Source organism: Passer domesticus, chromosome 1 (genome assembly GCF_036417665.1).
Source record: "Passer domesticus isolate bPasDom1 chromosome 1, bPasDom1.hap1, whole genome shotgun sequence".
NCBI classification, from domain to species: Eukaryota; Metazoa; Chordata; class Aves; order Passeriformes; family Passeridae; genus Passer; species Passer domesticus.
This window is the reverse complement of record NC_087474.1, coordinates 123,672,156-123,698,935: the sequence shown is the minus strand read 5'-3', so window position 1 is coordinate 123,698,935 and position 26,780 is coordinate 123,672,156. Positions and strand designations below refer to the sequence as shown.

Below are 26,780 nucleotides of genomic sequence, written 5' to 3'. Positions count from 1 at the left end.
CTGGGTATGTTTATCTAGGATGAGGAAAAGATTTAATAATGTATCATACAGTTATGGGATCTATAAACAACAAGTATTTGGCTTTTACTTGATAAGAATTACACATGGCTAAGTTTTCTATCAAAGCCTAAACAGCAGAATAAAATGAAAGATTAAAACGGGAGAGAAATAAAGGGAAAAAAAAAAACCCAAGCAAACAAAAATAACCCATCAAAACAAACAAACCAAAATTATTCCAAAACTATGGCTTCAGGTGTAGCATGCAAGAGCAGAACTGAACTGCTTCCAGTTACAGTGGACAAATGAGGCTGGTCACTTCAATACCTTTGAAAAGAAAGTACAAGTCATTAGGATCCCTGACAACCTTAACCTTACAGATCACACAATGTGAGCAAAGGGTTCAAGAACACACAGGAGGCAACAGAGGGTTTAAGGACATCAGACAAACCTTCTGTACACAATACCTATGAAATAAAAAGTAAAGTAGATATTTTATCATATTTTTAAGGCTATTTTGAGATCAAGCCTTTCTGCCTTTCCTGCAGATGCTCTGAAAATCAGGATATTTAAATTCATTCTGCCAGTGCTAATGTATGTTTATTTCATTTTGATGCTCCAGTAGCCATGCCCTTGCCTCCCTCAGGGGAACTAATGGGTGCAGAGATATAGTACAGACAAAGATGAAGCTTTCAGAGGTTTGACAATTGAGCTGTAGTGCAGCAACTGCTGCAAACCAGATTTATGAGACTGCAGTAGGAAAGCATCTTGATGAGGAAAAGCAGTGAGGACATATTTACATCGATGTGAGAGCAAGCCTACAGGTAGTGGGTCTGCAAAAGACCTTCCATTGCTTCTGCTGTGGGGGAAGCGAGAAAAATAGACATATTGAACAGTTCAACAGAACTAAGGAAGCCAAATACCTACAAATCTATATCCTGCATTCATAATTTCCATTTCTCCTTGTATTTGTCCTCCCATTATATCTCTCTCCAGTTCCAAGGCAAAATATCAGCATCTTCCTTTGTGTCCTCCCTAAGGCCACTTTAGAACCTCCAGCCCCTCCTGTAAACGCCATCAGCATTTTTATGTCCCCAGTATCCTTGCACTGCAATGGCCCACCTCCCCTGCCATGTGTCTTAGATACCTATTTTGATCCCTCACTTGGATCATGGACATCATCTGCTGAGTCTTGTCCAGAGCTGAATGTACATCTGACTGCCTCCCTGAAGAATGAACACACTTCATTGTCCTTATATTTCCCTTTTCCAATGAATGAATAAGATATCTCCACTTCACTTGGGTATCTATTTGGTAGATCTGACTATCTAGCAAAAGGAAGTAGAATTTAAGTTCAAAATAACATAAAAATAGTGATATATTTTGTCTGCTAAAAATAAAAGATGCACTCAGCTGGATTGGAAACATACTCCTTGATGTGACTGTGTTAGGTGAGATGAATCCTCCCTTAGAAATGTCTCAACAGGTGAATCATACTGTGTGTGCAAATCTGTTCAGAATCATTCTCTGTGCTGATGAATCCAATTTTGTTTCAGTTCCAAAACATGATGAGCTAGATAACATGTAAAAAAATTATGCAAACCAGGAGTCAACTCCCTGGATCCTTTCCATTGGTTTCAGAGCAGGATTTGCCTAAAGTTAGGATTTAAGAGATTTGGATAAACCTCCTTCTCTGTTCTCCTTAGATGAAATAACATCAGTATAAATTGTTCAGTGGGGTCTCCATAGAGATTAGAGGAAACAACAATCTTTCTTTTTGACGCCTCCCCAAATATTTTTAGAGCTTAAATGAAATGTTAAAGGAAAATTTTCTGCCAGCATTACAATGGAAAAGATGTGAGGTACCAGCAGGTGGTGCTGATACAACAAGTAAGCAGGATCTGTGGGATCAACTTTAAAGCCATTTCAAAACTTTTCCTTCCAGCTGATACCATCACCACGTCACTTTCTAATTTTAAATATTGACATCTTATTGCAGTGAAGGCTAAGAGCTGTAGCTGTGTATCAGTGCCACACAGGTCTAAGTTCTATATACACAGAGAACAAAAACACAATATACAGCATTCTGTTCCTCCGCTGGTTCAGGCAAACAGGTTAAAAACGTTACATGGCAGTCATGGAAAGTCTCAGAAGTTTTGACAAAATGCTACTGGTGAACTATAGGTCAAGTTGAGGTGGTTTCTTTACCTTCAATATGGTTCTCACCTGCATGAGTACTTTTGTATTACTGCAAACATAAAGAGACATGGCTGAAATGTTGCATTGTGTGGCAGGCGCTTGAAAAAGAATTTGTAGAGAAATACTCTCTGCATAGAATAACGTCCCTAGCACTTCAACTTCTTATCTGAAATGGGATAATTTACCCTGTAACTTATGCAAAGAAAAAATATTTCCCAGAAAGTCCTCCTAATACAAGTGTCCCATGGTCATGCTGTTGGAGAAAGCATCCTTTGTCCTTGTTTGGATTTTTTTTTCCCTCCTGTTTGTCAGAGCAGAACTTTACCATAAGTTAAGGTGAAATTTTAGGAAACATCCGTTAAAGTTCAGGTAACATCCGTTAAAGTTCAGGTAACATATTACAAGGAATTTAATCCCAGGAAATACTAATTTGTTCTTTAATTTGCTAGTGGTAATTGCAGTCCATGGATTTGTTAAATTTCTGGTTTATGTAAGCAGAATTGCACACAGTTCTCATGCTTACTTTCCCATTATTTACACTGTTATAATATTTGATTAAGTACCCAGTTCTTTTGGGAACCACAACAATTCTGTCTTTTGTTGTTGTTGTTTTTCTGTTTAAATAAAGATCCTCTTTGCAGAGTAGTGCTCAGAAAGACACATCTAGTAAAATATACCCACATTCAGCTGTGTTCTTGACTCTAAGGGATAAGGTCTTTGTGTCTTTTATCCTTTTTAATGTCTTAGAACATATTTTAACTTGATTTTATTTTTTTTTTTGGAAAATGAAATGAAGAATGCACCTGGAAATAAGGGCAATACTTCATCCCCATTCACTTAAGCTTCTGACCTTTAGAGCAAAGCAAGCTGTAGAAAGTCATCTACAGGCATCCTGTCCATGCAGCCTTTCCTTTCATTTCTGAATTTTGCATTTATCATCTTTGGCAGTTCTTTAATCTTCCCTCATTGCTGAAAGAGTAAATGGAAGCAATGAGGAGGGAAAGAAGAATTAAAGGAGGTGAATAGCAAGAGACAGCTGTTGGCTGCTACTTCCCAGCAACACCAGTATCTTCTAGGCTCTTAGAGACAAATGACAGAAATCTGAATCTACAAATCACCCTCCCATTAATCTGCATTAATGGGGGCAGCCCATGGTGGAGTTCTAGAACCTGCCACACCTTGCAAGCTGAGAGGTGACGAACACCACCTGTGCTATTTCAGTGCATGTGAACTTCGGAAAAAGACATCACCTGAAAAATGTCTATAAGGAAAGAATCCTGGAAAAAGAGACATCTCTGCCGAGTCTTTGAAGTGCTCTGCACAAAGCAAAGCAGAGGAGTTCAGGAAAGGTCACTTCTTATGGCATAAATTGGTAGATTGATGCTTGCAGGATTCTGTAAACTAGAGTAGCTGTGAGTCAACTGCAACTTATTTTTGGAAGTAAAATTCCATTAATTTACTTTTTTAATTTCAAGTTTGGCCCTTGCTCAAATTGAGATGAAAAACTGAAATCTTGAAATATATTCATGAACAAAATTATATAGGTCACTTTTTCAAAAAAAGGATGTCTTCATTATTTAGTTTACATAGCTTGAAGTGTCTTGAATTTCCAAATAAGTAGCTTAGTAGATTTGGAGTATCCAGATTAATAATATGCTAATAGATATTTTGACAGATTCAGAATTTACTGGTTTCCCCCAAAATATTTTTAGAGACTAATTTTTGTTGAAACCAAGGCCCTTTCCTCGCTAGCATGTCAGCTGTGACAATCTGGCACCATGCAGTCAAAAAATCACTATAGTGAGAAATTTCTGCTCAACTGTATTTATAAGAGGGGAGGGTTAGGTAGTTCTGCAGTCCTGCTGCTTTGGTTTTCCCTGCAGATAACTAAGAAAATACTCTTGAGGTTCTCCAAGTTCTTCACCTAGTAAAGTCTCTCGCCTGAGTCAAGGCAATCTCTTTTTATGTGCCTTGCTGTGACACTACATTTCAAACTATCTGATGTGAAATCATATTAACAAATTGTGGTAGAGCTAGTGAAAATTAAGGTAAGAATGGTCCCAGATTTGCCAGTGAGGGAGGTTTGTGTGCATCCTGGTGATGCTGGATATCCTCCCATTCACCACGAATTAGGGAAAAAGCTGCTGGTTGATACAGCACTGAAAAGCAACATTAGCAGGACTTACATTATTAAAATAATTTCTGAGGAGTTAATTCATACTTCTGTTGTGATTTGATATTTAGGAACCACAAGTTCTTCATGGGTCTGTCCGTCTTCAAAAAAGAGGTTGTTGGGAGTTTCCTCTAGTGTGTTTATGTAAACCTTGATTTCTCCCTCTGACTTGTTTTGTATTTAAGTGAAAAGCACTTTAAAAGAAAAGGGCCTTCAACACTCCTCATTTTTATTTTACTGGGTAATTCTACACGATGATACACTAGTAAAGATGAAATCTTCCCAAGATGGATATTTCAAGGTCACACAGTTATGATGGAGCCAAACTCCCTAGAAAGACTCTTCCACATGGAATATTTTACAGAGTCCAAATCTCATAGGTGTCTGCACAAGTAGGCTGTTGGGCATTTTGTTTCTTGTTTGAAATTACTTGGTGTTATGTGGTATCAGTTTCTCACTCTACTGATTTTTTATTCAATTTGCCATCAAAACTTTTCAAATTTGGTCACTATTAAGAGCTGTTGATTTGTTAAGGGTTAATCTTATTTTGCTTAACCGTTGTAACTGTAGAATTACATTCAGGATTGCTAGCTTCACCAAGTAGCTGCTATTGGCACAGGAGTCAAAGATAATAGCAAGGTGTAGCACTTTCAGACGTGCTGACATTAGTCTAGCAGAGCCAGAACAAATGCTGTGGGTGAGCTCTATTGGCATACCTCTTCCAGGAGAGAAACTATAACAAGATAAAGATCTTTGATCAACAGAGATATTTTTTTTTGTTGAGACATCTCTGGCATGGCGCATCTGTGAGGCAATTAGATGCTGCATTTGTATTGGGAACCAAATGAGCGGATTTTTATTGTGGAAGAAAAGGAAAAAAATACAGTGAATTGCTCAGCAGAATATTGTTGGATTAAGTAATTCAAAATAAGCATATTTTAAGCCATTGAGGGACTTTTCTATATTTCTCTTATTGGCAATGACGTTTAGCTCAAATTGCTTGTCGAAATATGCTCTGAATTTTCAAAATCCCTCTGCTTCTGAATGTGAGTGGAGAGTTGGATTGCATAGTTGAACTTCTGGATCATTTCACTCATCAGAAGCTGCTTTCAGTGCTAAACCAAGGACACCACTGTGTGGAATTTGTATTGGAATCTGGAGGTTTGATTGTGTGGAAAGTACTGGTTTAAGGTGAAATGTGGATTACAGGATTCATAATTGTCATCTGTGATTTGATGAGTAGCTACTTGTCAGCCACATGGAGATAGCCGTTCATGTGTCTTTTTAGTGAGTGACAAAAATGAAGAAACATGACTTAGATTACCCACCTTTGAGTGAATATTGTAACCTTACAAAAAGTTCAAGTTAGAAAGTTAGGTGTTTTTATTTAGGTTATGATACCTTGGAAAGTGTTAAAAATAAGAGTGTTGAAAGAGACATAATGTAACAGGAGCAGTTCAGTCATCAGAACAGTTACACTGATAGCAGAGTCTAAAACTTTTTCACATGTGGAAGAAGTTGGAAAGCCTTCAGGCTGTAATGTGATCTGTGCAGGTTAACTGCCCTGACATAGTCAATTACTGTACCTTCCATTATAACTGAAGGTGAAGTTTGCCAGAAATCAACCACTGAAGGCTACAGAAAGCAAAATTCAAAATCTGAATTCTGTAAATGTTGAGAATTGATATTTACAAGGAAACATTCGTTGTGTCTTAACTTACCAAAGTTATCAGTTGAATGTGTATTTTATGTACTTCCACAACACCTCTGAGCAAAGTCAATGCGTCTACCTTCTCTGCAATAGAATTTTATGACAGAGAGGCTGTTTTTTTCTAAGTTACCAAACTGGCTACAGACACAGAAAAAAATGTTTAACAGGATTTGGCATTTAAATACTTTAAATAATCTGTTCATAAGGGATTTGCTTAGGATTACAGTGCAAACCTGTGAAGGAGACTTGAATTAAGGTTTTAGGAAAGGTCTCTCTGAAAAAGGTTTGTTCCAGAAGCATGCACTAATATTTGCCAGGTTTTTGCAATGACTTTATTTCCATCAACTTCTGACACAGTACAGGTTCTCTTTTGTTTAGCTTTGCTGAAATTGGGGATGAAACAGCTTCCTTCCTGTTATAACAAACCATCTCTTTGCATCCTGGAACTCACTTCTAATATAGTGTTTCTAACTTTGTTCTTTTTCTGAATATACATTTAACTCATCTGTTCTTTGACTTTGAGAGACCATGGCATGAGGTCAATACTAAGAAGTGGTCAGAATTTTAAATATAGACTACAGACAGAGTTTCTGTTGACATTTGAAAAATCTGACCTCTTCTATTAGCCACATGCATTACAGGTCAGTTAAAAATTAAGGCAGGATAGAAGTAAATTACTTCCTTCTTCATGGTTTAAGAAAAGGAAAATGAATCTGAAATTGAAAGCTTTTTTAACAAACCAGTCTCATAGGGCTGAATAAATTAAACTGTCAGACTTTAGTCATTACACATCTTCCTGTGTGAAGCATGGAAATTGGAAGCACAGACTGTGCATATTATGTTAATACTATTTACTCTACTTGGTATCCATGACGTATCCTGGCAAGTCTATGCTACAACAGAATTATGCCTTACAGAAAAGAAAGAGAAATAAGGTTAATGAAACGGCATCTTGGCACTATTGCTAAGTAAAACACATCTCTGACTAGAGTGCTGAGCAGTACTGGGGGTATTCATGAGCTATTCTGCAGATGCTATGGCTCACATTAGCATGTATAACACCAAATCATCCTGTCAAAGAACCCTTTTTCTGTTCAATGGCGTAACAAGGCATTGATTGTGATTGTTGGATTATAGAGTCTGTCTACTGAGATTTGTGCAAGATGTTAAAATAACACAAAGGACCATATTCTTCACTAGAATCTAGAAGTCCACCTTTCATAAAACACATTGTCCCCAAAATATAAGGAAAGATTACATTTAGGAGTGACTTTCTGTTTCATTATGCTTTAGTATTCTAGGGTGTCTTACATGGTGTTTCAATTTCACAGTAAACAACTTCTCACTTCCTCCAAAGAGGTATGTATTTTAAAATCATTTACAGAAAACCTATTGATTTTCCCTAGGATAAAGTTTTATTTTGTCATATTGAGTGACATCCTGAAACCTGGGGTATTATTTGAAAGTAGGCAATTTCTTTTCAGGTAAAGATAAGACAAAGTTGATGAACATTTTAGTCTGCTCTACATTGCATTGACTTTGACAGAACAAACACCAAAGCACTGTTGAATACTTTTTATGCTATGTTATGTATACCCTAAATAATGCAGAGCTGAAACTTTAGGAGTTACTGGCTATCTCTCAGGCTACAGGTAGCCTCCCATCCTCCATTATGCTGCCACCAACTAGTTTTAATTTGGAAAATCTTAGCATTAGTTCACTAATACATCATACATGCAAGCTGTGGATATGCAGATGATGCTCATGCTCTGGCCTTAACACTGTAGCATCTTGTGCAGCTATGTGGTGATTTGCATCTGGAACAAGAATGACCTCCCTACATTTGCTTTGTGGTAAATTCCAAGAGTCACAGCCCATGGCAGCAAGGAATTGGAACTAGAGAATTCTTAAGGTCCCTTTCAACCCTTAATATTGTATAGTTCTATGATTCTCTATGAGTGTTCTAGCAAGAGCGAAATGGTGAAATAATATAATTTCAGAATGACAGAAATGTAATTTCTATTTTCATTGTATTTTTTTTCGTCACAGTAAGGCACAACAACAATTTTCCACCACTTGGGTCCCCAGATGCATGGGCAGTCAAGGCTGTTACATGTTAACTAGGACAGACCTTAGCTGGTGTTGCTGAGTGTGAGAGTTCCAGATACATCCATGGACTGGCCTAGAGATGTGCAAAAATAGGTAAAAGGTCAAAAGGTTAAAAAAAAAGTAGAAAAATATATATAGTGGCAGTAAGTGTGGTGAATGAGAGATGAAGAAAGGGGGGAGACATTCTTGTGACTTAAAATGGTCCAATATGTCCCTAAGAGGGGCTCAAAACTCAAGAATTTGGTCTGAGAGCAGTTGAAGTCATGCTCATATCTGCAAATAACATATTTGATGTCAAAGAAGTTTCTGAAAGAGGTTATGAATGCGAGTGTATTGACAATTTTCCTGCCCTTGGTATGCATCTTGAAGGTTGCACTATGATACAATTTGGAGGCAGATATTTCTGCCGAAAGAAAGTAGAATTTTCTAAGCCATTGGTCACAGACACAAAATGGTGTAACATGAAACCTGAATTATGGCTCTGGTGCAATATAATATATAAGAATCTATTTAAAAGTGACATATAGCACAATTTTGAGAAGATTCTAATTTATTTTTTTAATTAGACAGGAAGTGACTGATGAAATTATTTGCATTTAGCTCTGTGGAATGCAGTGAATTAATTTATACATCACATTAATATTTCTGTTTAAACCAGCATAACCTATTCTTAATTTGCTTTGCTGATGAAAATATACAGCTGTAATAAATTTGAGGATGAAAGGAAATTACCAAGTTCCAAAAGGCTGTTTCACAGTATTTCACAGTTTTATCAAGTGAAAATTTGGGTAGAGTATCTAGAGAATCTATAATCCAATTTCTCTTTATTAACAGTAAAGCTAAATGTGGTACTTCATTCACTTTAGATTCAACAACAAGTAAGAAAAAGTTATGACTGGATAAATTTAGCATATGAAAAGAGGAAAAACCCAAGTATAATTAAATATAATATATACCTCAGAATAATACCTTTGGTAAAAGACATGGAATGATAAAAGAAGGTAGGTGTGGGAAAATGGAGGGAACAATTTAGGGACACCTCAGATACTTTTGCAGTTGACTTGGTGGCAAATATATTTAATATACAGTTAGTTAATTTGCTATTTCATTTTAAAATTTAGTTTGAAAAGGTGGTAGGAAGTCACAAAATTCACTGGATAAGAAATATATTACTCCAGAAAAAAAATATCTGAGAAAGCAAGATTATGCAAAATATGTGTCACTTAGGAGGTTATACTCTAATTAAAAGAATTAATCCTAGGCAAATTTACATGAGAAAGGAAGAAATAATGGAAGCTCAGTGTGGTTTTTTGTGCAATGTTAAATTTTTGGACTTTATGCTTTTGTCCAGATGACATAAGTGGGCTGTAGAACACAAAACAAGACTGGAAAGTGCTGTGCATCTGCTTCCCTTTGTTTTGAGGGAGTGACAAATATGCTTCCTACCAGACTTCAAAAGACCAATTCTAGTGGTTGAAAGATATGAAACCCTGGAACTGTATAAATACACATTAAGGATTAAAATAAAATCCAAATAACAGGACCTTTCTATAATCTACAAATATTGCAGTACATAAACAGACCCCCTCAGAGTGGTGGAGAATATAAAGGGAATGAGTCTCCCTTGAAGGAAGGCTTTTGCAGAAAACTGACATTTGAGTTAAAATTGCTCTTTGATTCAGACTGCACCAATCTGACAAACCTCACACACTGTGTAAGACAACACAACAGCTCCTTATCGAGCAGGGAAAATGTCGAAAAACAACATGATTTATTTGCCAGCAATACAGGAAATGCACTCTACACTACAACAGGCTTGACCTAAGGCCCTTTAAGTTTAACAAGAGAATTTTATAAGTCCTGAACACCTTCAGGAAATCACAGGCAAGAAGAAGCCACTTCATCAAACTCTCCTGACTGCACTGGTGTGGTGGTCTCCTTAATTTTTTCTCTCACTTCCATCTGGTGCTGGTACTAGCCAAATGTTGATTTACTCATTTGCTTTCCTGCTGGAAAAAAAAACAACCAGTTTTACAGCACCATGTCCTCCTTTTATAACAGCTCCATCAGCAGTGTTGAGAGTTCTCTGAAAGTGCTGGGCAAACCTCAGCAACCACACACCACTGCAGTGAAAATGGGCCACTTGTAGCCATTGCAGCCAGCTGTGCTCTAAAGGTGAGAGTTTTGGTGAACAGTCCTTGGGAATAGAATGAATTTTCATGTTTCTTTTGCATGGGGGAGGTTTGGTTGGTTTTTTTTTGCACAGGGATGTGGGGCTCTTCCTTTGAGAAAACACCCATGCACAGAAATGAAATACAGGAACATTTTTTATATCCTTGCTTAAATAACAAGGTGCTGGACTGCATCCCCAAGGCAGTGGGAGCTAGTGGAGCTGAAGCAAATAGACACATAACAGAATGAAAAATTTTAAAAGTGCCAGACCTGGAGGTCTGGCCATGCTATTGTCTGTTCTACACTAGAGAAATAAATGTATCAGGTTAAAGTACAGTGAAGGGCATTTTCCAAGCATTAAGGGGTTTTGGATCCCATGTCTTGCAAACTGTCAGCAGCAGGTGTGATTTCCTAGCTGCCCTTGAAAACCCAACCACTGGAGATATGTGATATTTTTGCAGAAGTAGGAAACATTCTACCTAGATTATAAATAGTATTGGTTTGAAAACAGTACAATGAAATTTTTCAGGTGGTCCAGCCATGCCATCTCTTGTGGCTGGGTTGAGGTAGGGTTTGAGGCCTTGCACAATGTTTTGTGTTGATGTAACAGTTAAGTGTTGGGTCATGCAAATAGGCGGAGAAGAAATGTCTGCAGCCTCACTTTTCCCTAGGTGCACACAATGCATAAATATTTCAGCTCCAAGTGCTTCATCAAACAGTACTGTCAGTGTTTCCTTTGTGAAATGTGGTAAGTCAGAGGGATTTCTCCCATCAAGCACCAAGTGAACCCTGCTGCTGTAAGTGACCTTTTAGATATGATTACTTGGATTTATTTTTCAAGTATTATGGTTATTTATTCTACAAGGCAAATTTATCTTGCCAGACTGAGGTTAGAGTCTAGGTAGGACTGAACCTTGACATTTTAACAATATTTTATTTTATAAATTTAAGGCTATATTTGATTAATTTTATTATGTTACAAAACTAGAAGGAAAAGAATGGATGACTTTTTTGCCTATTCATGGAGATTTTTATATTGAGATTCATCAAAGGCAGCAGAGCCTTAAAAGCCCATACAACAGCCTATTCTACTCAGTTCCAAGAATATGTCATGTGGTTACATACTGAACAGAGCTGTGTGCAACAGAGCAGACTTAGCTGAGCTGACTGAAGAAAATGTTATCATTAGCTCTGTAGGCAAACAACATTAGAAGACAGAAAACACTTGTGGAAGCCAATATGATTAAATCACTACTTGCTACTCAAAATCATGTTGCCTGTCATGTCCAAAAATATCAATGCAGTTATTGAAGGTAGGACTAACAAAGAGTGCAAGTGTCAAATCTTTGAGGGGGGAAAAAGTACCAGGCTTATCCCTTCCTTTTTTTTCCAGGCTAAAAAAGAAAAAGTCTTGATTAAAGGAAATGATATCATGGGATTTTCTAAGCAACATTCAAGATACTGAATAGAAAGATCAGCAGTAGAAATGAATCAAAACGTCAAGCAGATATTGTTAGGAAGTCTAGCTTTTGCAAAAGGTTCCTCATGATTTCCATACTAATTAACCAATAGAAGATGGTCCTTTTTCTCTGGCAAATTACCATGCTTCAACAACAATCACTGTGGGATACAAAGTATCAGGCAGTGACTTGTAATGAGTCACCTTAGGACCAGAATTTATCTCACAGTGCAGTCAGCCCTGCCACCCTACACATCTGGGCTGCATCTGGCCACCTGCTGGGACAACCCACCAGTGCTGGGCAGCAGTGCTGCATTGACCCACTCAGGCATCTGAGTTCCCATGACTCTGAGTACCTCTGCAAGTCTCTCCTTTTTGTGATGTAGATGTACTGCCATTGCATGTAAATGGGTGTATGAAAGAGGCCAAGTGGCACTGACTTGCTTGTATCTACCGTACTTAGCATTCTACCACTCTAGAGGAGGTTTTTCAAGGAGAGACCCTGTTGAAACAGGCCAAAAGAGAGCAGGCTAGCAATTAAGTAGTACAGGCACTCAGGGCTTTGGTTTCTGAATTCACTTCTATGTCCTCTTTTGTTTAACATTATAGTCCTGACCATGCAGTGCAAAGACATCCAGTTAGATTGTTCTAGCTCATATAATCTGCTGCCTTATCCCACTGCAGTGTCCTACTTGGTGTGTTACACACAGATGTGTAACTTATTGTTACTTGAAAGCAAGAATGATAAAAAAGGACTCATTCCTCACTGCACTGCATGTTTTATATAAAAAATTTGGTATATAATTTGGTTCTCAGACAGTGAAAATTACGTAAATAGATGTGTCAAAAACTTCAACCTATGAACAATATCAGCTATGAGAAAAAAAATATATGCAGGTTGTGTTATGAAACTTGGAGAAATAAAATCAGTTACCAGGCAGTACTTTTAAATGTATCCATTAGTAGTGATGAGACTTTAAAGTCTTTCTGCCACCACACAATGAAATGAACTGTATTGGAGAAAATGTAATAAACACCAGAAATATAATAAGTATTGTAGCCTGCTGCAAAAGGAAATGGTTTCCCTAGCAATAAAAAATGATACCAGAAAAGCACCATTTCTCTCCTCTTGCTTTCTTGCTGAGAATTTTTAAATTCTCGTGTTTATTGGCTTAGAAGAAGAATCAAATATCTACTATCCAGCTTCAACTGATATAAACAGATGCATAGTGAATAGATTTCATGCTGATTAGTGACTGGTAAATTTTATGATTTTAGGCGCTATTAAAAATATTTATGATTTTAACATTAGTGTGTATTTCCTGATGGATACTATGGGAAATCATTGCATTATACAACTGGCATGACATTTGCAATGGTGAACATTGGCATATCATCTACAGTGATTTCAGTTCTCATACCATTCGGTCATATGAATATATTTAATGTTTAAATCAAACTCTAAGATTTTGTACTTGGGGGAAATGGGTAAGCAAGGATTTATGCTCTCTCACTATTCTAATAGCTATTAGAAAATAAATATCTTTCAGGTATGATTAATTTTTGTATTCTTCTGTTGAAACTTCTTATGAAAAATCAAGCAGGGATTCTGAAAATCGGATTCCTGTAGGACCTGATTCTTCTTTACACTGATACCCAAACACTGTTCTGACAATGTGAAAGGACTTGAAACCATACACAGTTTATTCTCAAGACAGAAGAAAAACTTACTTGTTATTCCTGAACACAAAAAAGTATGTGTTTTGTAGATAGAATGTATAAATCTGTAATTCAGATATTTTAAAATTATATTGTCCAGTAAAACAACTGCATACAAATTTTAAAATTCTGTATTGCTGTCCTTGAAAGACGTAAACAAAACCAATCCCTTCCCTGCAAGTCTCTTGACTATAACCCTTGTGACTTAGTTGTGAACTGTAGAGCACTGTGTTGTGGCATGTGCAGAGCTGGTTTTTGAAATAAAGATCATAAAATATTTTGAACAAAGATGAGTTGTGCACAGCATACATTGCTACTGTTTTGAAAATATATTCAAAAATGTAACAGTCTGAAAGAATTTGTTCCTAGTGGAGTGGATAGGGCAAGGGACTAAAGAATAGATAGGTGAGTGGATGCTGCACAAAGCAGTAGGACAGCCACACTGAATTAAAATGCTATGGGTGGTCTGCAGTGTTGATGGTAAGGAAGAATATTATGCTTCCATACTTCAGGAATTCAATGGCAGTCTGGTGGATGACACACAATGTCAGTGAGTGATCTAAGTACAACTTGAGTATATGCAGTGCTGCCCAATGTTTAACCTCCACTAAATGCACATTTCAGTGTCAATGAAAAGGACTCCATACCACAATAAATATGAGGAATCTTGACTGTAGTTTTGCTGAAATACTTACTATGGCTGAAAGTAAATCCAGCATTTAAGAGATTTACATTAGATTCTCATTTCTGCCATAATGTGTCTTTGTGTGGCTGAAAAAGGGTACTTTAATTCCTTTTTGGGCAATGGATTGGATGGCAAACACGTAAAGTACATTGGCCCTTGAGCCTTTGAGACACTTGGGAAACAGTTCTGGTTTTGTGGTATGAAGTATAGATAATATAGTTTAATTTGAAAAGAAAACTTTCCCATGAAAAGCTGAGCCACAAAATATCCTAAGGGAAATGATCAGATGAATATTATCTGCTTGAATTTCCTCTTTTCCTGTGTGCTCTGTCTTCCAGACCAGCTTGGAGCAGACTCCAAAATTTGATAAATTCACATGAAGTCATCAGTCCCAGAGCCTCTCAGAAGAGCTTGACACAGAACACCAGGCTGTTGATATTACTGTATTGCTTTTGAAAGGGTGAAGCTGACGACAACTCAGCCATGTTTCAGGGGATCTGAATGTCTCTCATGTTACAGAGAGGTCATCAAAGCAATGTATTTCTAACATAATCTTTTTGCCATGAGTCTCTAGTTTCCCTCTCCTGAATATGGACTTCAGCTTCTCCAGCACATTTTAAAATCATAGCCATTGAATCTTACAAAATTAGTTCACCTTCTTTTTCCAGTCTCTTATTCCATGCGTTCAAGGCAGCTTTCACTGTTGTTGAGTCATGTCCACATATGGATATATATTCTTCATAGTAGAGGGAAAAATGGTTTTATCTTAATTGTTTCATTAGATACAAGGCCAAAGCATTCTATGGCTCTTTAATCTCATTAAGACTTTATTTTTGTTTCAGCCATCTAAAATTACCCTGTAACTCTTCAGCTGATCTCTGAAAGGGAGTGTCTTGATGCAATAGATAGCACAAGCTATCTCTTATGTATATATACTCTTAGGGATGCTTTCCCTCCATTCATCTACGGTGCATTTTCATTTCCTAGTACCCCCATGCTGTCAGCTTTATTGTTAATAGTTATTGATACTATAACATGTATTATTCTATGAATGCATTAAATATTAATAAAATAATCTCTTTTTTTTCTGAAGAATGCCAAGAGTTGTATATCTAGTGATTTTTGATGTTATAAGTCATATAACACCAGCTTGCAGTGCTCCTTTTTCCTCAGCTTCTTTTTTCACCACTGCCCTGCATTGGAGTTGGCCAAGGATTGCAATGTCGTTGTAAACCTACAAAATATGTGAGAATTGAATCACAAAAATCATTTCAGACTGGAAGTCACAATTTTATATCACCTTTTCTTCTTCCAAATATCCCATCATAAATTATGGGATGTAATGTGTGTTCACAAGGTGTCCTAAAAGTGCCTTGGAAGGACTGGTCACATTGAGTGAAGAGTGGGATGGGTTCACTCAGAGAGGCATTTCTGTCAGAGAGTTAAAGGGTGAGGAGGCTATGCCTGGTGTGTCACCCCAGAGCAGACACAAACCCAGATGGCCAGTCCCAACACAGCTCATCCCGTAGGAAATCTCCCCATACAGTTTCATAGACTTCCACAACTCCTCCTACTCCAAACTCCCAGTCGTGTGTTCTACCTGCTCCATAGGTATTTCTGAGAAGTAACTATCTCTTTTTGTCACCTCTCTTGCTTTATTGCAAGTCTTACTGACTTTGTAGTTACTATCCCACCTCCAGCTCCAAAGCTGAGTGTCCTGTCCCAGATGGCAAGGAAGGAGGCCACCAGTCTCACTTTGGAGGGTAGTGTGTTGGTAGCAGTGCTACGGCTCCACTCATCAGGGAAGTTTGCAGCTGCCTGGAAGGTGACCACACACAAAATAGGGGGTCCAGACATGCCTTCAGAATCCTAGCAGACTTCACAGATTCCCTTCCACAAAGGTCCTTGATAAGGTTTTTGGAAGGAAGTTGAGGAGAGAGGGTGATGTGTCAAGGCACTGCTGAGGTTGCTCTGGTGACTGAAAAAACATATAATTGGCAAAATGTCACAATCCATCTGTGGTGATGCATAACATTTCCTTTGTGCCTTCTCAGACAGTTTGCAGCATCATGGCAGAGCACTCAAAGGAAGAGTTCATCATTACTTGCAGTGGTGATAGTGCTTAGATGGGCAGTGGCATTTTCAAGTTTTCCAATGAAACTTAAAATATCACAGCTGGCAGAATTTCCAGCATCAGTTGCTAAAACTACTGTGATAAACTGAGTTTTCGCTTCTCCTTATTGCATTGAATAAATTGAACTCCCTTCAGCTTGCTACATGCTGAATATTCAAGACCAGACTCCAAATGCTGTGTTTCTGTCAGAGCAGCACTGACATTAAAAAATCTCCTTGCTAATTTATGAAGTAGCTTCACCTTTCTGTCCTCAGCACAAATTCTCTGTCTCCAAATACTGCAGCTGTGAAGTACCACATGAACTACCAGTAGTCTTTCACTCTTTAAGTAGCTTTATGTCACTGCTAGAGGTTGTATATCATTAAATTGCACTTTGGCATTCTTTTTTGCATGAGGACCTATGGACATGCATTATTCAAAAAAGAAAAAGCTTTTCCAAGACTTACTTAAGTTTAGCTGACTGCTTGCTTTTCTGGAAAGGACTTGCGGAGTAACCATGACTCAAAGCAAGCATTCTCAGTGATGTTGTCTGATGCCTTGCATTCAGCAGGCAAAACTAATACAAAACTAGTTAACATGAAGTCACAGAGCATTCCTGTCACACAGCTTCTAGAGTTTCTCTGTTGCCAAGGTCTTCAACAAGTTTTCCACTTGGTAAATGCTTGGCTGTTTGGAGATTGCGGGAATGGGGTTAGCTTTTTTAAAAAAATACTTTCACTGCCTAGGCTGTGTTTAAATTCACTGAAAGTGGGTAGTTCTGCAGTGAAGGCAATGGGAACATATTCTGATGTCATGTGAGGAAGTTCAGTTTCAGGCCACATGAGTCTTTTCCTGAGTGTGATCTATAATATTTCCTGTGGAGTTATTCCTGCCTGGCAGAAGGACTCCATTAGGACATGGTGCTATTACAAGCTCCTTTTTACCTTCACTATGGTCTCAGAGGGACACTCTCTTTTATATTCTCCCAGACTTCCTTAGGAACTAATTTATCTTTGCAGAGCTTGTCCTGCTCTTTGGAAGGCAGAGGCTCTTATAATTAAAAATCTGGCTAAGAACTGTTCTGGGGAAAGATATATGCCTCTAGAATACAATTTTTTTAAAAAAGTGTATAGAATATGTTTTTTTCTCCCTTTTTTTAAAAGCACTTATCATGGTGAATAATTAATATGATTTGGGAGCACATGGCAACTTTTATCTGAAGTCTCCTATTCCAGGCAGAGATAAACGTTCTGATGACAGAAGAAGCAATGAAGCATTGAGAAGCTTAATTTGGGATAGATAAAGCTGTACAGGTCAGAAAAGATGCCACATGGAGTAAAAGCAGTTTTGGGGAAGGAAGTAGCCACTGAAAACAATGAAGAGTTTCCTTTCTGAGTGTCTTTCACCAGGGAGAAAAAATTGCAAGCAAAATGCTGAGTGAGATTAGAGCAGTCCTCAGGACCAGGACCTAGCAGTTCAGAGCCATATGTCAATGTAGGCAGGAAGCAGTTATCTATCTGTACAGCACAGCCAGGTCTCTGTACGTGAGCTGGGTGCTTCAGGTACAGCCAGGCATCCTAGAAGTGCCTGAGTTTATTCCTTTCCACATGCGGGAACATCATTTTGACAATGGAACTTAGAAATTGAACCACAAAATGTATTTGTTGAAATGAAGAAATGAGCTTTCCCCAAATTATATAAATTGCAAATGGGCATGAAGGGAAGCTGATTTTCTACATGACAGAATATCCAGTTTCAGGAGATTAAAGATGAGGCTTTTGCAGGGTAATGGGATCCTGACAGAAGCCTGTAGCTCATGAACACTGTGGTGAACCTTATGGTTCATATGGCCTAGTTGTCTTTGTCTACAATCTGCCAGGCCTTTTTGTTTGGTTGGTTTTTAAAGTCGTGGCAACAATGATACATCAAGTTAACATTTACATCTAACACAGCTTCCTAATCAAAAGAGAAAAAAACTTGTCTCCCCTACCAGGGTTTTCCACAGAGATGAAACATGCCAACAAAGTAGATAAGCAGATGCTCTCACTGAAGTCCCAAGGCTATGGAAGGATTATCTCTCTCTACCTAAGTCAAACACACTGCAGTGAAATAGTGGGGTTTTTTTATAAATTCTGAATTGTAAACTAAAGGCTTCTCTCATGTGCAAAGAGCCTTAGAGCAAAGCTAACTTTGCTCCATTCACTGAACAAGGGATCCTTAAGGATATGTTCTTACAGTACTAAACTAAAATTCTCTGCACCGCTTCCATGCTAGTGGTGACAGCTGGAACCAGATCTCCCATGTAATACACAACTATCTGGTAAAATTGGCAAGCTGCATGTTGGGATTGGTCCTTGCCTTATACTATCTCCCACACAACACCCTGAGAAAAAGTGCAAATCAGTCAATGCCAAATACATTCTAGAGACCCTTCTGGTGTTTAAAAGTAAATATTATTTTAGTTCCTGTGCCTGTGGACACTCCTCAGTGTCATTTCACTTTCTAGAAGAGAGGTTTATAATGAGTTCATTTTTTATGAACTATAAATGTATATTTTTAAAAGAGGTTGGTGTTACACACAACATCTACGGTGAAATTTAGAACAGCTTTTTTTCTCTTTGCTGGCTATTTAAATGGTTTAATACTGTCTCCAATGCCCAGCTCTTAGGCTGAATGTTTTTGCAAGTGCAAACAGATGTAGAAACAGAGGTAAATGCTTTTGTTAGCAAACAGGCTACCACTTCTGTAATGCCAGACAGTTTTTGAAAGGAATTTTATAGTGCTCATGATTAAATAGATGGATATACACACTGGGATAACTTCTTTTTCCTAGCAAAGCTAATCCATGGATCACTTTCAGATGATTGTGTTTATTTTTTCCACACTGTTTTGGTTTCCATGTAGATCTACTTTAGAAAATAACTATAATCAAAAACAATTAAGAACTGATCTAACATTTCCTATTAATAGGTATAGGGAAAACAGGTGAACCTTGAGAAAAGTTAAAGAGGAATTGTAGTGAAATACACGCTTTATCCATTAGATTCACAGCCTTCCCATAGGAATGTACATATGTTAAAGTAGTCTCAGGAGAGCTGCTATTCCTTGCAAGCAGCAACATCATGCTGTGAATTACAAATAAAAACATACATGGCTCACATAGGGTTGTTGAACATAAAATATCAATCTGTGTCTGAACACACCTAGAAAAAATACAATTCCATTAATTTCACTAAGGCCATTATACCAACCAGGGGATAGTTTGGAAATAGTAGCAAGAATACAACTGAAATTATTAAATTTGGTTTGATTCACCTCATCCGGTACCTCCCACCTTATCTTATGGTAAAACTTGGTAAAGATCAGGACCGTTCATTTTAATTAAAATAAACAGATCCACATAGCTAGAGGAACTGCATTATTTGTAATTCTAAAGAGCTACCATTTCTGCTAGACTGGGTTTATAACTGCAGTAAGCAGAAACCCAATTAATGTTAGGTGATCGTCCCTTTAAAAAACTTGGGTTTGGGCCTCTCTATGGAAATCAAACCAATTTGGATGAATTCAGATAACTCCAAATGCTCCAAGTCCAACATACATACGAGGTTCCAGGTTGGTAGCCAAATATCATTTTAGTATGGTGCAAAAAAGTACCATTTTATTTTGAGATCAGACAAAAGAGTGATTCACAAATCTCTGAGGCATATGGCAAATATCTAATGCATTAATGAAAGTACTACAAGGGGAGAAAGTCTTTGTCAGATGACATAAAATCTTTAGGTTACAGTCTGATTGTTGAAAAACCTCAGCACTAGCCCTTCTAAGCAGTAAGTGAGAACTTCCTGTTCCCTCCTTGTTTTCCTGGGTCAAAAAAGGGACAACAGTCACAGAAATAGAGTTTTTGACACCCATGCATATAATACAATGATAGCTTTGGCCATAGGGAGTTAACAGGTGGGTCCAAATACTGTAGTAGAATAAATCTCATTGGTAAATTGTGAGCATGTGTGCAATTGTGGGCAGGATTGAAGCCAAAGTTAGGAAAAAAAGCACAATTTCAGTGATCTTGCTGTGTCTGCATATAGTGCAGCGACAAAAGTAATTTAGACCGTGGAAGTTAAAGGGTTTTATTGATGAGGTAGGTCATGTTGTACTGTTCCCATGTGGTCCTATAAGCACACCATCAGCCAGCTAACCCAGCTAGCAGCAAGTGTAACTCAGATGGATTTAATGAGAAATGTTTAATAAGTACATTCACAATCAAGTTCAACATGCAGGATTTTTTTGTTTTCCCCAGGCTTCTGACAAAGCCTGTGACCAGCTGTGAAAGTTAATTGTATGTTATGCTGTAACTGTCTGGGGCTGGCAGAGAACCTTTATCCTATGGTATATTTTTGTCCCTTGGCAGCAACACAGAAGGAAGGAAGGTTGAATTTCATTTTCCCCTGGTTTGATGTATAACTAGTATGGCAATGTGTTGGGACATGTTTTTATGCTGCAGTGAGTGCAAGATGTGCTCTTTTAAAATTTTGTCTTTTTGCTTCCACAAAGTGGAATGTAGACTCTCAAGGGTTCATTTTCATTTAGGTAAATCCTGCAATAGTGCTTGCCTAGTTTGCCACTGCAGTAAACACTGAAGGAAATTTTCTGTATTCTTTTTTATCCTTAAAAGTCTTTGTTTTTCTCATCCAGGACATCACTTGGCTGTTTTTTTTTCCTGCTTTGCCTTCTCACACCTTATAATTCCTTTATTAGTGATACTTTACAATTCCTTTATTAGTACCACTGTGATACCCATCTACTCCAGTTGTGTGGCTGGTGGTATTTGCATTCTAAGCTATCCTATTTGGCTTTTACTGATTGAGTTGCTTGAAATAATAGCAGCCATTTTGAGTGGTCTGTTCCAACAGCAATTATTAAAATAAAACTTCTTATATCAGCCAGATTATTTTCAAAGCCTCCTTTTCTTCAGCTTTGTGAGTAGTCTCTGCTGCATCTTTCTGGGGACTACACATTCACATCAAAACCGGAGAGCAGCTAAATTATTTTTTCATGGGGTTTATATTAAGAATGTGCTCTAACATTCCTTATCTCATGGTGGGTTATGGGTTTGTTTCTTTGCTCCTGCAACTCATAAATTGATGTCTTGCCAGAATGACTGAAGAATTCTTATGTGAAGAATTTTAAGATATTTTCTTCTGAATGTCTCTATTTCAACCTGCCCCCTATAGATTATTTAGGTATCAGCTGAGGCACTTTGCAAAAAGTAAGTTCAAAGTTATTAAAACCAGAATAAGAACAGCCTTCCCAAATTCACAGTTGCATGGTTTATAATACAATAGAATCATAGATTTGTTTAAGTGGGAAAAGATAACTTAAGATAATTGAGATAATTTTAAGATAATTGAGTGCATCCATGAATATATTATTGACAAGACCACTGCTTAACCATGTCCTGTGTACTACATCAACACATATTTTAAATATCCCCAGGGACAGTAACTCCCTTCACTTCCCTGTGAAACATGTTCCATTGTCGGACCCCTTTGGAAAAGTAAGGTTTTCTTAATATCCAATCTAAACCTCCCCTTGCACAACTTGAGACCATTTCCCGTTGATTCCTCATTACCTGGAGAAGAGGCTGACCCCTCCTGGCTACAACCTCCTTACAGGAAGCTGAAGAGGGTGTTAACATACCTCTTGAGTCTCCTTTTCTCCAGGCTAAACAACCCCCAGCTCCCCCAGCTGCTCCTCATAAGATCTGTGCTCCAAACCCTTCACAAGCTTTGTTGCCCTTCTCTCTTTTGTTAGTCTTTAAAAAAAACCAAAAACCCAGCGGGCTTCCTGGTTGCATTTTGAACCTAAACTGAACAGTCATCAGTTTGATCTAAAGTGGATCCTCTTAGATTGACTTTGGTTTGTTTGTCTGCCTTTAGCTCTTCTTCTGCTTGCTCTCTGCAAACCTGTTTAAGCTGTGCTCTTGCTCCTGCTCTTGCTCTGCGCAGCACTAGAGCTGAGCTCAGGAGTTCCATGCAAAGGATGTCACTCCTTGGTGAAACTTGGTTTCCAAACATGTTTAATTAGCTGGTGAGGCTTTAGGAATAAAAAAGAGAAGGCACCTGGGAGAAACGGGAGCTCTGCCTGGAAGTAGTGACAGTAGTTTATAGGGGACTTCAGTTCAAATTGGCTCCTTCAGCATGGAAATAGATGCATTGGGCTAGCATCACCAGTACTGCAGGAACCTTGGTACCCCTGTGCAGTTCAAGTCCTGCAGGCAGCTCTACTGTGCTCTCAGGTGTTAACCTGCTGTGGCATGGGACCTGCTTGTTAGGCAAATGTCTTGCTGCTGATAAGGAGAGGCTCTGTGCCTGCTGGCTCCTAGACTGGGAAAGTAATTAATCTTCAGCTGCAGGTGAGGATAATAAAATCAGGCCTTGTAAGGGTGATAAATTACTCATTTAAAAGTTACACTGGTAGTCTAGTCCTAATAAACTTTATCAATTCTCATCCACTGTCATGTTGCTACTTTCCTATAGGAGGCTGATAGGAAGATAACACTGCACTTGGGGAAGTCATCCTCTCACAGTAATTAAAATGCAACACTTCACTACAGATACCTTTTAGTATTTTAATATAAAAAGTGTTATTGGATTGTGCATTTCCTGTGACCAGTTTCACTTTTGCCAGCTGTCATTCCCTCAGTTTTTCTCTGAGCAGATCTCCAGCTGCATCCTGACATGTATGTACTTAAGATATTTTCACTTTTTCTGTGTGTTCCTTTTTTCCTGTTCTACATATTTGCAGTTGATAATTTCCCACATTGCCTCCCAGAGCCCCATTGTCGATCAGCTTCTGCTGCCCCTTCCTGACAATGACTGCTTCAGCCCACATTCTGCATTCTGTATATCTGCTCTGTGGAAGTGCAAATTCTTCTTTAGCATCGCAGAAGATGCCTTGAAAGGATCATTATCTCCACTGGATAGGGATCAAGCACTTTACAGAACTGCTTATCCTTGATGTCCACCTGGAAGCTTTGGCCAACATAAGACATGCTCAAATTCTTGTAGATAGAGTGAGCTTTTGCAAAATCACATCTTCACTGGCTGTTGACATAACCTCAATCTGGGTTCAACCTGCACACCTGATTGCCTCAGCTTCTTAGTTATAAAGTAGAAATCCAATGCTTATCAGGTAGTTTGGAGTAAATGTGTTCAAAATTCAGAGCTGGCATAAAATGTTAAGTAATTTATATGGTCATGGAGTATTTAATCTCCAAATTAGCTTTAGAAACAACTTTGAGCTAAGCAGAAACTGAAAAAAAGAGGCCTCTTGGAAATTCTGCTGCTTAAATATTGTGAAATATATAAGTACGATGAAGAAATTACAGAAATGTTGTTTAACATTATAGCACTATGACTGTAGCTAACACCCAAAGGATAAACCACAAAGTGTTGTTAAAAATTGAATCATCAAGGAGGAAAAAATGACCCATTTTATTTCCTAATGAGGTCTTCCAAATAGAACTCTACATAACCTTTACGCAGTAGGTACCTAACTTGCAAAATGTACTTGTACATTCAGTGACCACTATATTGTACAAACATTATAAATGAGAAAATGTTACAGCATGTACCATAGAAAAATGCAGTTCCTCCATTTATTTCCTATTAATAAATCTTTTCACAAAATTACAAGTTCCAGAATGAAAGGTCAAATACTGTAAAATAAAGACTAAATACTCCTAAAGATTTCTCTCTAGAGCTACAGCTTCAGAGTGGGTTTCTTATAAATTCCATAAATGGAATGATTTTTATTTTGCTGCTCTGTTTCTTGTATTAAATGAGGGAAGGAGTCACCATAACAACTGTTCTACCACCAAGAAAAGCAGCATTTTCTTAGAGCAGTACCTCTATCATATAAATAGATCTATAAATATATATTTAGGGTGTATTGCCTAAGATTGACAGCAATTACATCACTGTTGACACAATTAAATGAAGAAGCACACCAACATCCTGTGTCCTAGCACCCACATAATTTGGTCTTTTTATTTTCCTCTCCTTATATGCATTTAACCAGGTATATTCAGGAATACTTTTACATTGCACCACACAGTTCTAATGTTTCTATTTTTCCTAGTGCAAAGCCTATAAATATATATTACATGGCACTGACAAAATTTAGCAGAGAGCAGGATCAGTTTCTTTTGTTCCAAGTGGACCTGGACTGCTTGGGCTATTTGCTTACCTGGAAAAGTTGTCCTACTGACCATGGCATTGGAGATAGGTGAGTAGTCCTAGAAGATGTCAAGGCCTGGAGATTTGATGTAATGTTAGTATTTAATATCACTACTGAGCTTCCTGTGTTAAAAGTGTCTTTACCTCGTTATAAACATCAGTCCTTTCTTCCCATTATAAAGAAAACAACATTTGATACAAACGAGAAAGCAATCAAATCACAGTTGGAGTATTCCCTAGTTCATTCTAAAATTTAAGTGTAGCTGGATAAAATAATTACAACACAGCAGTGTTGGTAAACAAAGCTAATTTACATATAATATCTCACTCCATGCATCCAAAGAGCTCTCTTAATCCCAGGTGGCATTTTCAGCCACAGGATTACGCATGTAATAGCAATAGACCTTTTTATCCCTCAAGTCTTCCGTTTAGCCTCTGGAGGCAGATAATATCTCATAGCTTGTCAGTATGACAAGGAAAATGCTCTAATCAAACACTCCTGTGGACCATTATAGCACATAATAACAGAGGCTTTTGATGGCTTTATCAGACATGCATTGGAAGGTTCCCTTCCAAAAGACAAACAAATTATTTTAATGCAAGGCTTTGGGATATACATACATTAAGAAGGATAGAAACTGAGAGACAAAATGGAGGGACAAAACTATTATATCTCCAGTGACATAGAATAATGTGGTTTATAATATATTATGTTTAAATTGAAATGCTCTCATCACTGATTCCCAGGGTTTTCAGCAGGATTTCCAGCTCTGGGAGCTGGTAGTGTGCAAAAATCTGCAAAAAAACTTTGACGTTTAAAAGCTGTCCAGAGCTGCCCCACTCGAGGGGTGATTTTTTTCAGGACTTGAAAGAAGGAAACCAAGCCAGCGTGGAGGAAGCCGGTGTGCCAGAGCCCTGCAAGGAGAGCCTGAGGGACCACATGGAGCAGTGTGGGTCACTTTCAAGCCATCCTGTAGAAGAAATAGCTATGGAGGGTGTTAGACTGTCTAGCTGAGCTGTCTGTACCTGCAGAGGGGATCTGGTGAGTTCCTGCAGTCTCTGAGAATCTGTGATGAGCATGAGCAAATTTGCATGTGTGCATTTGTACATGCTACAGTTTTGCTTACAGGTGAAGCACACTCCTGGGGTATGGAAGAGCACAAATAATTATGCAAAGGAGTGAAATTATGTCAGGTTGAACCATGAGCTAATGAACACCGTGTTGTTAAGCCTTTGGAGGACCCTGTTCTTACTATTTTAAAGGACTTAAAGTGTGTATTTCTCTTTACTGTTCCTCATCAGCTTGTCCGTATTTTCCTATAAAAGAAAATGGTGCTATACTTCTTTAACCTTATATATATTTTTAGGATGATGGATATACTCTTGTTTTTTTAATACCTCTTCGATTTCTCAGAGAGTAGTTGAGGTTAGATGGGACCTCTAGAGACTGTAAAATTCAAACCATTTTCTTAAACATGATCAGCTAGAGCAAGTACCCAAGGTGGTTTGGATATACCCAAGAATGGAGTCTTCACAGCCTCTCCTTGGAAGAGTTTGGCAATAAGCATCCATTAAAGCTTGTCTTCCTGCACTAAAGTGTAGCTTTTCCTACACTGCCAAGTGATGATTTTTTAAATCTGCTCATAAAAATATTTTGTTTCCAACAACAATTGTTTCCACCAACAATTGTTTCCACCTCCACAGCACATGGTTGGTTTATTAAGAGTCAGAGACAACCACTTGCCAGAGACTGGGTAGTGCTGCTCTTGTTACAGTCCAGACCACCAGAAAGTTTGCTAGACAACTTTCCCAGAGCACAGCTACAACACAACTGTGTCTGCGAGGAAGCTAAAGAGCAATACTGTGAAACTCTGGCATGTGTTAAAGTATCTTATTCTGAGAAGTTTTGCCTGAGAATTCTGCTTCTAAATATGTCCCAAGAGACCAGGTTAATGCTGCAGAATGGGTGCACCTGCTTTGAAATCTTACAGGCAATGTGCAAATGGTACTTCATTTATTTGATGCAAGCTTGCCATGCAGATAGTTTTAAGGCAACAAAGATAAATTTTTTAGAAATCATTCAACATAAGTCCTCATAAATAATATCTTCACATTATACACTGTCTCAAAAACTGCATGCCATCTGAGCAGATATCTAAATTCTGGGACTGAGCCTACCAGCTGGTGCAGCTGTGGAGGCAATGGC

The 26,780-nt window shown here is 38.0% G+C and overlaps 1 protein-coding gene and 1 long non-coding RNA gene across 2 annotated transcripts in view; both read right to left on the bottom strand.

Moving 5' to 3' along the window:
- UBXN2B (UBX domain protein 2B) overlaps positions 1-26,780 on the bottom strand; it is a 67,651-nt gene that overhangs the window by 35,672 nt on the left and 5,199 nt on the right. The gene's annotated exons all lie outside the window — the stretch shown is intronic.
- LOC135279579 (uncharacterized) lies at positions 15,947-26,772 on the bottom strand. The gene is made up of 3 exons (XR_010346795.1): positions 26,715-26,772; positions 24,585-24,650; positions 15,947-16,202 (listed from the first exon to the last, which is right to left on the bottom strand). It is a non-coding gene; the product is annotated as an uncharacterized LOC135279579 (long non-coding RNA).